The sequence below is a fragment of the Tachypleus tridentatus genome, chromosome 6, assembly GCF_004210375.1.
Source record: "Tachypleus tridentatus isolate NWPU-2018 chromosome 6, ASM421037v1, whole genome shotgun sequence".
Classification (NCBI taxonomy): Eukaryota; Metazoa; Arthropoda; class Merostomata; order Xiphosura; family Limulidae; genus Tachypleus; species Tachypleus tridentatus.
In genome coordinates this window covers 1,972,773-1,982,294 of record NC_134830.1, presented here as the reverse complement: position 1 = coordinate 1,982,294, position 9,522 = coordinate 1,972,773, and the positions used below count along the sequence as shown (strand labels likewise).

Genomic DNA, 9,522 nt, shown 5'->3' with positions numbered 1-9,522 from the left:
TTTCACTCGTTCCCCTTACTGTTCTCCAAGGCTCCGTGCTTAACAATGAACTCTCTCACTCGTTCCCCTTACTGTTCCCCAAGGCTCCGTGCTTAACAATGAACTCTCTCACTCGTTCCCTTTACTGTTCCTCAAGGCTCCATGCTTAACAATGAACTCTTTCACTCGTTCCTCTTACTGTTCCCCAAGGCTCCGTGCTTAACAATGATCTCTTTCACTCGTTCCCCTTATTGTTCCCCAAGGCTCCGTGCTTAACAATGAACTCTCTCACTTGTTCCCCTTATTAGCGGGAGTCCCTCAAGGTTACGTGCTTAACAATGAACTCTCTCACTCTTACCCCTTACTGTTCCCAAGGCTCCGTGCTTAACAATGAACTCTTTCACTCGTTCCCCTTACTGTTCTCCAAGGCTCCGTGCTTAACAATGAACTCTCTCACTCGTTCCCCTTACTGTTCCTCAAGGCTCCGTACTTAACAATGAACTCTCTCACTTGTTCCCCTTATTAGCGGAAGTCCCAAGGCTACGTGCTTAACAATGAACTCTCTCACTCGTTCCCCTTACTGTTTTCCAAGGCTCCGTGCTTAACAATGAACTCTCTCACTCGTTCCCCTTACTGTTCCTCAAGGCTCCGTACTTAACAATGAACTCTCTCACTTGTTCCCCTTATTTGCGGAAGTCCCCCAAGGCTACGTGCTTAACAATGAACTCTCTCACTCGTTCCCCTTACTGTTTTCCAAGGCTCCGTGTTTAACAATGAACTCTCTCACTCGTTCCTTTTACTGTTCCTCAAGGCTCCGTGCTTAACAATGAACTCTTTCACTCGTTCCTCTTATTGTTCCCCAAGGCTCAGTGCTTAACAATGAACTCTCTCACTCGTTCCCCTTACTGTTCCCCAAGGCTCCGTGCTTAACAATGAACTCTCCCACTTGTTTCTCTTACTGTTCCCCAAGGCTCCGTGCTTAACAATGAACTCTTTCACTCGTTCTTCTTACTGTTCTCCAAGGCTCCGTGCTTAACAATGAACTCTCTCACTCGTTCCCCTTACTGTTCCTGAAGGCTCCGTGCTTAACAATGAACTCTTCTCACTCGTTCCCCTTACTGTTCCCCAAGGCTCCGTGCTTAACAATGAACTCTCTCACTCGTTCCCCTTATTGTTCCCCAAGGCTCCGTGCTTAACAATGAACTCTTTCACTCGTTCCCCTTACTGTTCCTCAAGGCTCCGTGCTTAACAATGAACTCTCTCACTTGTTCCCCTTATTAGCGGAAGTCCCCAAGGCTCCATGCTTAACAATGAACTCTTTCACTCGTTCCCCTTACTGTTCTCCAAGGCTCCGTGCTTAACAATGAACTCTTTCACTCGTTCCCCTTATTGTTCCCCAAGGCTCCGTGCTTAACAATGATCTCTCTCACTCGTTCACCTTACTGTTCCCCAAGGCTTCGTGCTTAACAATGAACTCTCCCACTTGTTTCTCATAATGTTCCCCAAGGCTACGTGCTTAACAATGAACTCTTTCCATCGTTCTTCTTACTGTTCTCCAAGGCTCCGTGCTTAACAATGAACTCTCTCACTCGTTCTTCTTACTGTTCCTGAAGGCTCCGTACTTAACAATGGACTCTCTCACTCGTTCCCCTTACTGTTCCCCAAAACTCCGTGCTTAACAATGATCTCTCTCACTCGTTCCCCTTATTGTTCCCCAAGGCTCCGTGCTTAACAATGAACTTTTCACTCGTTCCCCTTACTGTTCTCCAAGGCTCCGTGCTTAACAATGATCTCTCTCACTCGTTCCTCTTACTGTTCTCCAAGGCTCCGTGCTTAACAATGATCTCTCTCACTCGTTCCCCTTACTGTTCCCCAAGGCTCCGTGCTTAACAATGAAATCTCTCACTCGTTTTCCTTACTGTTCTCCAAGGCTCCGTGCTTAACAATGAACTCTGTCACTCGTTCTTCTTACTGTTTTTGAAGGCTCCGTATTTAACAATGGACTCTCTCACTCGTTCCTATTACTGTTCCCCAAAACTCCGTGCTTAACAATGATCTCTCTCACTCGTTCCCCTTATTGTTCCCCAAGGCTCTGTGCTTAACAATGAACTCTTTCACTCGTTCCCCTTACTGTTCTCCAAGGCTCCGTGCTTAACAATGAACTCTCCCACTCGTTCCCCTTACTGTTCCTCAAAGCTCCGTACTTAACAATGAACTCTCTCACTTGTTCCCCTTATTAGCTGAAGTCCCCCAAGGCTCCATGCTTAACAATGATCTCTCTCACTCGTTCCCCTTACTGTTCTCCAAGGCTCCGTGCTTAACAATGAACTCTTTCACTCGTTCCCCTTACTGTTCCCCAATGCTCCTTGCTCACCCGTTTGTTATACATTCTCTTTATAAATGACATTACTCACATTCATGCCTCACAATACCCCGGTGACACACCGGTTACAGCTGCTTGTGATGTACAGACCACCATCAACGCCATCACGCAATGGTGCGACAAATGGCGGGTAGCACTTAATCCTTACAAATCTCAAGCCATTTTATTTTATAGATGCTTTAATAAGAAAAGAACGTCCAAGGTACAAATTAAAATCCATGATACTGTGATCCCCTTCTTAAAATCTGTTAAATTTCTAGGTGTCCATTTTAATTCTAAACTTACTTGGTCAACCCATATTAACACAATTGCATCATGTATGAGTCACCGCTTCTCCTTCCTTCGAAGGATTAGCGATATGAACAAAGGATGTACCCCTTACACCATTATGTTTATATACAAAGTTACGTTAGACCCCTGGTCGAGTACAGTTGCATGCTACTCTGTAGCATGCCCGACTCTCTCACGAAAAAATTACAATATACGGCTATCAGGATTGCCTTCCGTCTACCATGATACACTTCCCATTGCTACCTTGATAAAATATACGACATACCACCTGTATGATGTGAACCGTAACTCGCTTACAGCCCAGTTTACCGATTTATCAGCTATACCATCCTTTTGGCAAACGCACATTTCACTCATTAATATACTCAGCACTATTTACTAATGTCTTTTATCTCAATTTAGTTATGATCATCTTGTCTGATTCTCTTCTTTGTTTACAGCTCAAGCACGAGCCAGGTATATGTGTAAAACGGCTGGTTTGGGTTGAGAAACATTTTCTGTAAAGAAACGAACAATGTTTAGACCTTCTTCGGTCATCGTCAGGTTCACAAAAAAAGAAAGAGGTAACTGACCGATAGCTGACTACATGTTTGAAGGGCGTTGTGTAATTGAGTGTAGGAATGTAGAAGGCGTGCTTAGATGTTGGATTATATTTATTAATATAGGTATAAAGGTGTTCCTTTGTATTGGTTTAATTTGGGCTTGAGTTGTTGTATAAGTAAGGCTTCTTTAATTTTGCGTTTGTTTATTTGTTTCTTTATTTAGTATTTGGGTGTCATCTATGGTTATGTTGTGTTTATTTGACTTGCAGTGTTCGAAAACGTGTGGTGACTTTTTGTGTTCTTTGAATCTGGTTTCCATTTCTCTACTTGTTTCTCCATTATAGAAGTCGTGGCAGTTATCACATTGTATTTTATAAATAATGTTGGTGTGGTGTTTGTCAGTGTAGGTTTTATACAATATAGACCTCAGTTTTGTGTCTGGTTTTTTAATAAATTTATTATTAACTGGAACGTCATATTTTGTTACTAATTTTTGCCAAATGTTGGTTATTTTTCTGCTGATGTCGGGAATATACGGTATGCAGCAGTATATGGTTTCGTGATTTTTTAAATCCTGGGAAATATTTACTTTTCTTGGTTGATTTTGCTTTCTCTCTAGGTGTGTGCGTATAATATTTTCTACGGTTTGTGGAGGAAACTTATTGATGTTGATGAAGTATTGTTTTATTTTGTCTAATGCATCGTTAATTTTATCTGGTGAACATAGTTTTATGGCTGTGTTTATTTGGTTTCTTAGTATGTTGAGTTTTTGTTTTGTTTCATGTGCTGAGTCCCAAGGAATGTATCCCATACTGGACTATACATTTCTTAACCTCAAAATTACAAGAACCGATACACAATTTAAAACAGAAATCTAACGAAAATTCACCCATACTGGACTATTCATTCAAAATCAACCAGATCTTGTTGAAGGTTGAGAACCGCTTATTACAGTCGTTTAATAAACCCAAACGTAATTTTTTGATTTTTCTATCCTTTATGTGTGCTTCGAGTTCGAAACAAAATAAAGAAAAACATTTACAACATTTTAAAAACACCACATTTGCAAATGTCTCTGATATGACATTTATATCTCAGATACACTTAAAAAGTTTCTTGAAGGTGGAACACACAGTTCGAACCATGTGAAAGTGATCGTGTGTGCGTCTTTCAAAAAGTCATGTATAACTCTTGAAAACAGGCCTAGTTCCGCGTTTCGTCACCTAACGGTATGTATTAAAGTTACACTAATAAAAGAAATCTGTTTTTCATTTATGTTTATGTAAATTACACAACATGTGTGACGGGACAGTTAACTCAGGTTTCAGCATTTTCTGCTGAATAATAAATAACAAAATAATATTAAATTATCAGAGAACTGAAACTAGAATTAACCAAGACTAGTAGATAACATAAAAAATATATAGTGTAAATAGAAGTGTGGCGCTAAGAGGTACTGTTGAATAACAATGATTTCTTTTTTTTGTAGTATTAGGGTTAAACATGTTATGTTAATTAACAGCGAAAACGTTCTGTAGCTGTACAGTTAAACATGTGCTGTTGATTAATAGAGGAAATATTCTATAGTGTTACAGCATTCTGTGTTTTAGAAATTTAATATTTAGTGATCAGAGAACTGAAACCAAAACTGACCAAGACAAATACATTAGATAACACAAATTATAATGTAAATAGAAGTGTGGTTCTAATAGGTACTGCTGATTCACAAGGAGAATGGTGTAATGGTAACGTTACGTCCATGTTGAGTGAATTAGTGTTATATTTGTAAGACTGATTCTTTAAAATAATTATTGTTCTGTTTGAGTTGTTGGATTATATGTTTTCTAAAACCCGATTTCTTTTCCAGTGTGTCCAAAGGGAACATACAAGAGAGGCGCCGGCTCTGACCTTTGCAAATCCTGCCCGTCTAATTCTACCACACTTGAAGAAAGAAGCACAACCATTGGTGACTGTTTTTGTATCCAAGGGTACAAGGGAAACCCGAAGACAGGGGAACCATGTGTTCGTACGTGAATGAAAACTAGTGCTCATTCATCTTCAAAATAATTATTTGATGCAAAGTTTACCAGAACGAAATATTGTTAACATTCAGAGACGTGTTCTTAATATATAAGCGTGTATATTATGTTTACAATTTGAATGCTATAGGTACGAGGAAAGATGTTAACTGCTTCCCATGCTTATTATTATTTGATTCTATGGTGATTATTAAATTATCTTGATTATATAGCTTAAATACAACATCACTAAGAGTGATGTTGTATTTAAGCTATATAAATCACATTTTAAGGAATAGAATAAGGTCTTAAGTTGAGGTGCTCATTACTGAAAGTGTTGTAACGATAAATGAACAATCCTACACCTGTTATTTAGACTATTGAGAGCTCTTTAAAAAACAGGCACAGTCAGTACTTGTTTAATGAAAATGTCATAGAATATTTTTGTTTTTGAACTGAAATTAAAATAAGCTAGTTCTAAATGTTCGTGAACTTGTATGTTAGTTTAAGAAGTTTGTATCCTTGCTGTTCCTCTCTATGTAGCTGTGGAATGTGTTGACTTGGCTCCTCCAGATGGCGGTGTATTGATCCCTTCCAAATGTGGAAATACGTACAATTCTACTTGTTCATTTAAATGCAAAGAGGGACACTGTCCTTTTTTTTGTAACCAAACACAAGGTGCACATAAAGAACCATGGCATATTCTGCCCTCTGAGCCTCGGAGATGCCTTGATACCAGAAGGTGGTCAGGAGAGGAGTTCCATTGTGAGAGTAAGTTATACACATAATAAAGGAAGATTTAAAGATTTCACGACAAAACAATAATTGTAAATGGCTCTCACCATTGAAACATTTATTTACAATTTTAAGTAAAATGGGACTTAATATTGTTGAAGAAACTAAGTACTACAAAACATTTATTTTGATTTATTGTGGTAAGGATCAAGTAGGATTATTTTGAGTTTCATTGTGAGAGTAGGTAAATCTAAGTTTAAATCTGTTCTGTGATGCCGATTTTATACATGAAAAGTATATTGCAACAAAAAAAGGAAGATTTATGGATTTTGTAACAATAAACTTGTGTTATTTTAGTGCTCTAAACATTACTTTCCTTATCCAATTAACTTGCATTATTTGATGTATTTCTATAAGAGTTATTTTATTGACCATTTAAGTGGGATTGTTTTGGATACTGCAATTTATATAACAAATATTCAAGTCACAATGAAACTAGTGCAGTGCTATTTAAAAAAAATAATAATTTAGTATTTTTATTTAAGAGTTGTTTTCTTTTTAGAAGTTAGGAGAAGACCTTAGAAATGCATTTTAAAACAACATTACTTAATATAGTATATTTTATGTAGAAATACGTTGTTCTGCCTTGGGATACCCCAATAATGGAAACCACAACTGTACGGCATCGGAATTCACTTTTGGAACGACCTGTTTCTTAAGTTGTAATAAAGGTTATACTCTACAGGGCTCTAATCTGAGAACGTGTCTTATTAATGGCTCATGGACTGGAGAAGAAACGTATTGTAAAGGTAAATGTTGTCACTGTGTGCCAATACTTAGGAATATAATTAAGTTTTATTCAGTGATTTAGCAGTTTAGTTTAATTAAGCATCAAAGATAACACAATGATCAACATTAGCATGTAGCCTATTAGAGAAGGAAGGATAACACAATTATCAACATTAGCATGTAATCTATTAGAGAAGGAAGGATAACACAATGATCAACATTAAGGTGTATACTATTAAGATGGACCCTATTAGAGAAGAAAGGATAACACTAAGGTGTATACTATTAAGATGTACCCTATTAGTAAAGGAAGGATAACACAATGATCAACATTAGCATGCACCCTATTATTTAAGGAAGAATAACACAATAGTCAGTCTTAAGACTTGCCTTATTATAGAAGGATGTATAACACAATGATCAATATTAAGATGTATCCTATTACAGAAGGAAGGATAATGCAGTGATCAACATTAAGATGTACCCCATTAGAAAAGGAATGATAACACAATGATCATCGTTAAGATATACCCTATTAGAGAAGGAAAGATAACACAATGATCAACATTAGCATGTAACCTATTAGAGAAGGAAAGATAACACAATGATCAATATTAGCATGTAACTTATTAGAGAAGGACGGATAACACTATGATCAACATTAACGTGTATACTATTAAGATGGACCCTATTAGAGAAGGAAAGATAACACTATGATCAACATTAACGTGTATACTATTAAGATGGACCCTATTAGAGAAGGAAAGATAACACTATGATCAACATTAACGTGTATACTATTAAGATGGACCCTATTAGAGAAGGAAAGATAACACTATGATCAACATTAACATGTATACTATTAAGATGGACCCTATTTGAGAAGGAAAGATAACACTATGATCAACATTAACGTGTATACTATTAAGATGGACCCTATTAGAGAAGGAAAGATAACACTATGATCAACATTAACGTGTATACTATTAAGATGGACCCTATTTGAGAAGGAAAGATAACACTATGATCAACATTAACGTGTATACTATTATGATGGACCCTATTAGAGAAGGAAGGATAACACTGTGATCAACATTAACGTGTATACTATTAAGATGGACCCTATTAGAGAAGAGAATATGATCAACATTAACGTGTATACTATTAAGATGGACCCTATTAGAGAAGGAAAGATAACACTATGATCAACATTAACGTGTATACTATTAAGATGGACCCTATTAGAGAAGGAAAGATAACACTATGATCAACATTAACATGTATACTATTAAGATGGACCCTATTTGAGAAGGAAATATAACACTATGATCAACATTAACGTGTATACTATTAAGATGGACCCTATTAGAGAAGGAAAGATAACACTATGATCAACATTAACGTGTATACTATTAAGATGGACCCTATTTGAGAAGGAAAGATAACACTATGATCAACATTAACGTGTATACTATTAAGATGGACCCTATTAGAGAAGGAAGGATAACACTGTGATCAACATTAACGTGTATACTATTAAGATGGACCCTATTAGAGAAGGAAGGATAACACTGTGATCAACATTAACGTGTATACTATTAAGATGGACCCTATTAGAGAAGGAAAGATAACACTATGATCAACATTAAGGTGTATACTATTAAGATGTACCCTATTAGACAAGGAAGGATAACATAATGATCAACATAAGCATATACCCTGTTAGTGAAGGAAGGATAACAGAATGATCAATGTTAAGACATACCTTATTAGAAAAGGAAGAACAACACAATGTTGAACATTAAAATGTCCTCTAGTAGAGAAAGAAGGATAGCAGAACGATCAATGTTAAGATGTACCCTATTTTAGAAGGAAGGATGATACAATGAGCAACCTTAAGGTGTGTACTATTAAGATGTACCCTATTAGAAAACTAAGTATAACACAATGATCAACATTAGGATGTACCCTTGGGAGAAAGAAGTATAACATGCTGATCAATATTGAGATGCACCCAAGTAGAGAAGGAATTATAACACAAGGATAATTATTAAGATGCATCCTATTAGAGAAGAAAGTATAAGAAAATGGCCAACCTTAAGATGTATCCTCTCAGAGAAGGAACAATAACAATTTTATCAACATTAGCATGTAACTTATCAGAGAAAGAAGGATAACACAATGAAAAACATTAAGATGTATCATATCAGAGAAGGAAGGATAACACAATGATCAACATTGGGATGTACCATATTAGAGAATGAAGTAAAACAAAATGATCAACTTTAAGATGTAATGTATTAGAGAAGGAAGGATAACACAATGATCAATGATAAGATGTACCCTATTAGTAAAGGAAGTATAACACAATGATTAACATTAGCATGTACCCTATTAGAGAAGGAAGTTTATCAAAATGATCAACATTAAGACGTACTGTATTAGAGAAGGAAGTATAAGAAAATCTTCAACCTTAAGATGTACCCTATTAGAGAAGGAAGGATAAGAAAATCTTCAACATTAAGATGTATCCTTTTAGATAAGGAAGGATAACATAATGATCAATGTTAAGAAAGACGCTATTTTTAGAAAGAAGGATGCTACAATGATCAATGTTAAGACGTACCCTATTAGAGAAGGAAGTATAAGAAAATGATCAACCTTTAGATGTACCCTATTAGAGAAGGAAGGATAACACAATGTTGAACATTAAGACATACCCTAGTAGAAAAGGAAGGTGAACACAATGATCAACATTAAGATGTAATCTATTAGACGTGGAAGG

The 9,522-nt window shown here is 36.5% G+C and overlaps 1 protein-coding gene across 1 annotated transcript in view; it reads left to right on the top strand.

Moving 5' to 3' along the window:
• Positions 1–5,066: 5,066 nt before the first annotated feature.
• LOC143251821 (uncharacterized) overlaps positions 5,067–9,522 on the top strand; it is a 124,687-nt gene continuing 120,231 nt past the window's right edge. Inside the window, exons 1-3 of the mRNA XM_076503061.1 lie at positions 5,067–5,221; positions 5,757–5,984; positions 6,578–6,757. The gene's annotated coding sequence lies outside the window, so the exon portion shown is untranslated. The remainder of the gene's footprint in view (positions 5,222–5,756; positions 5,985–6,577; positions 6,758–9,522) is intronic.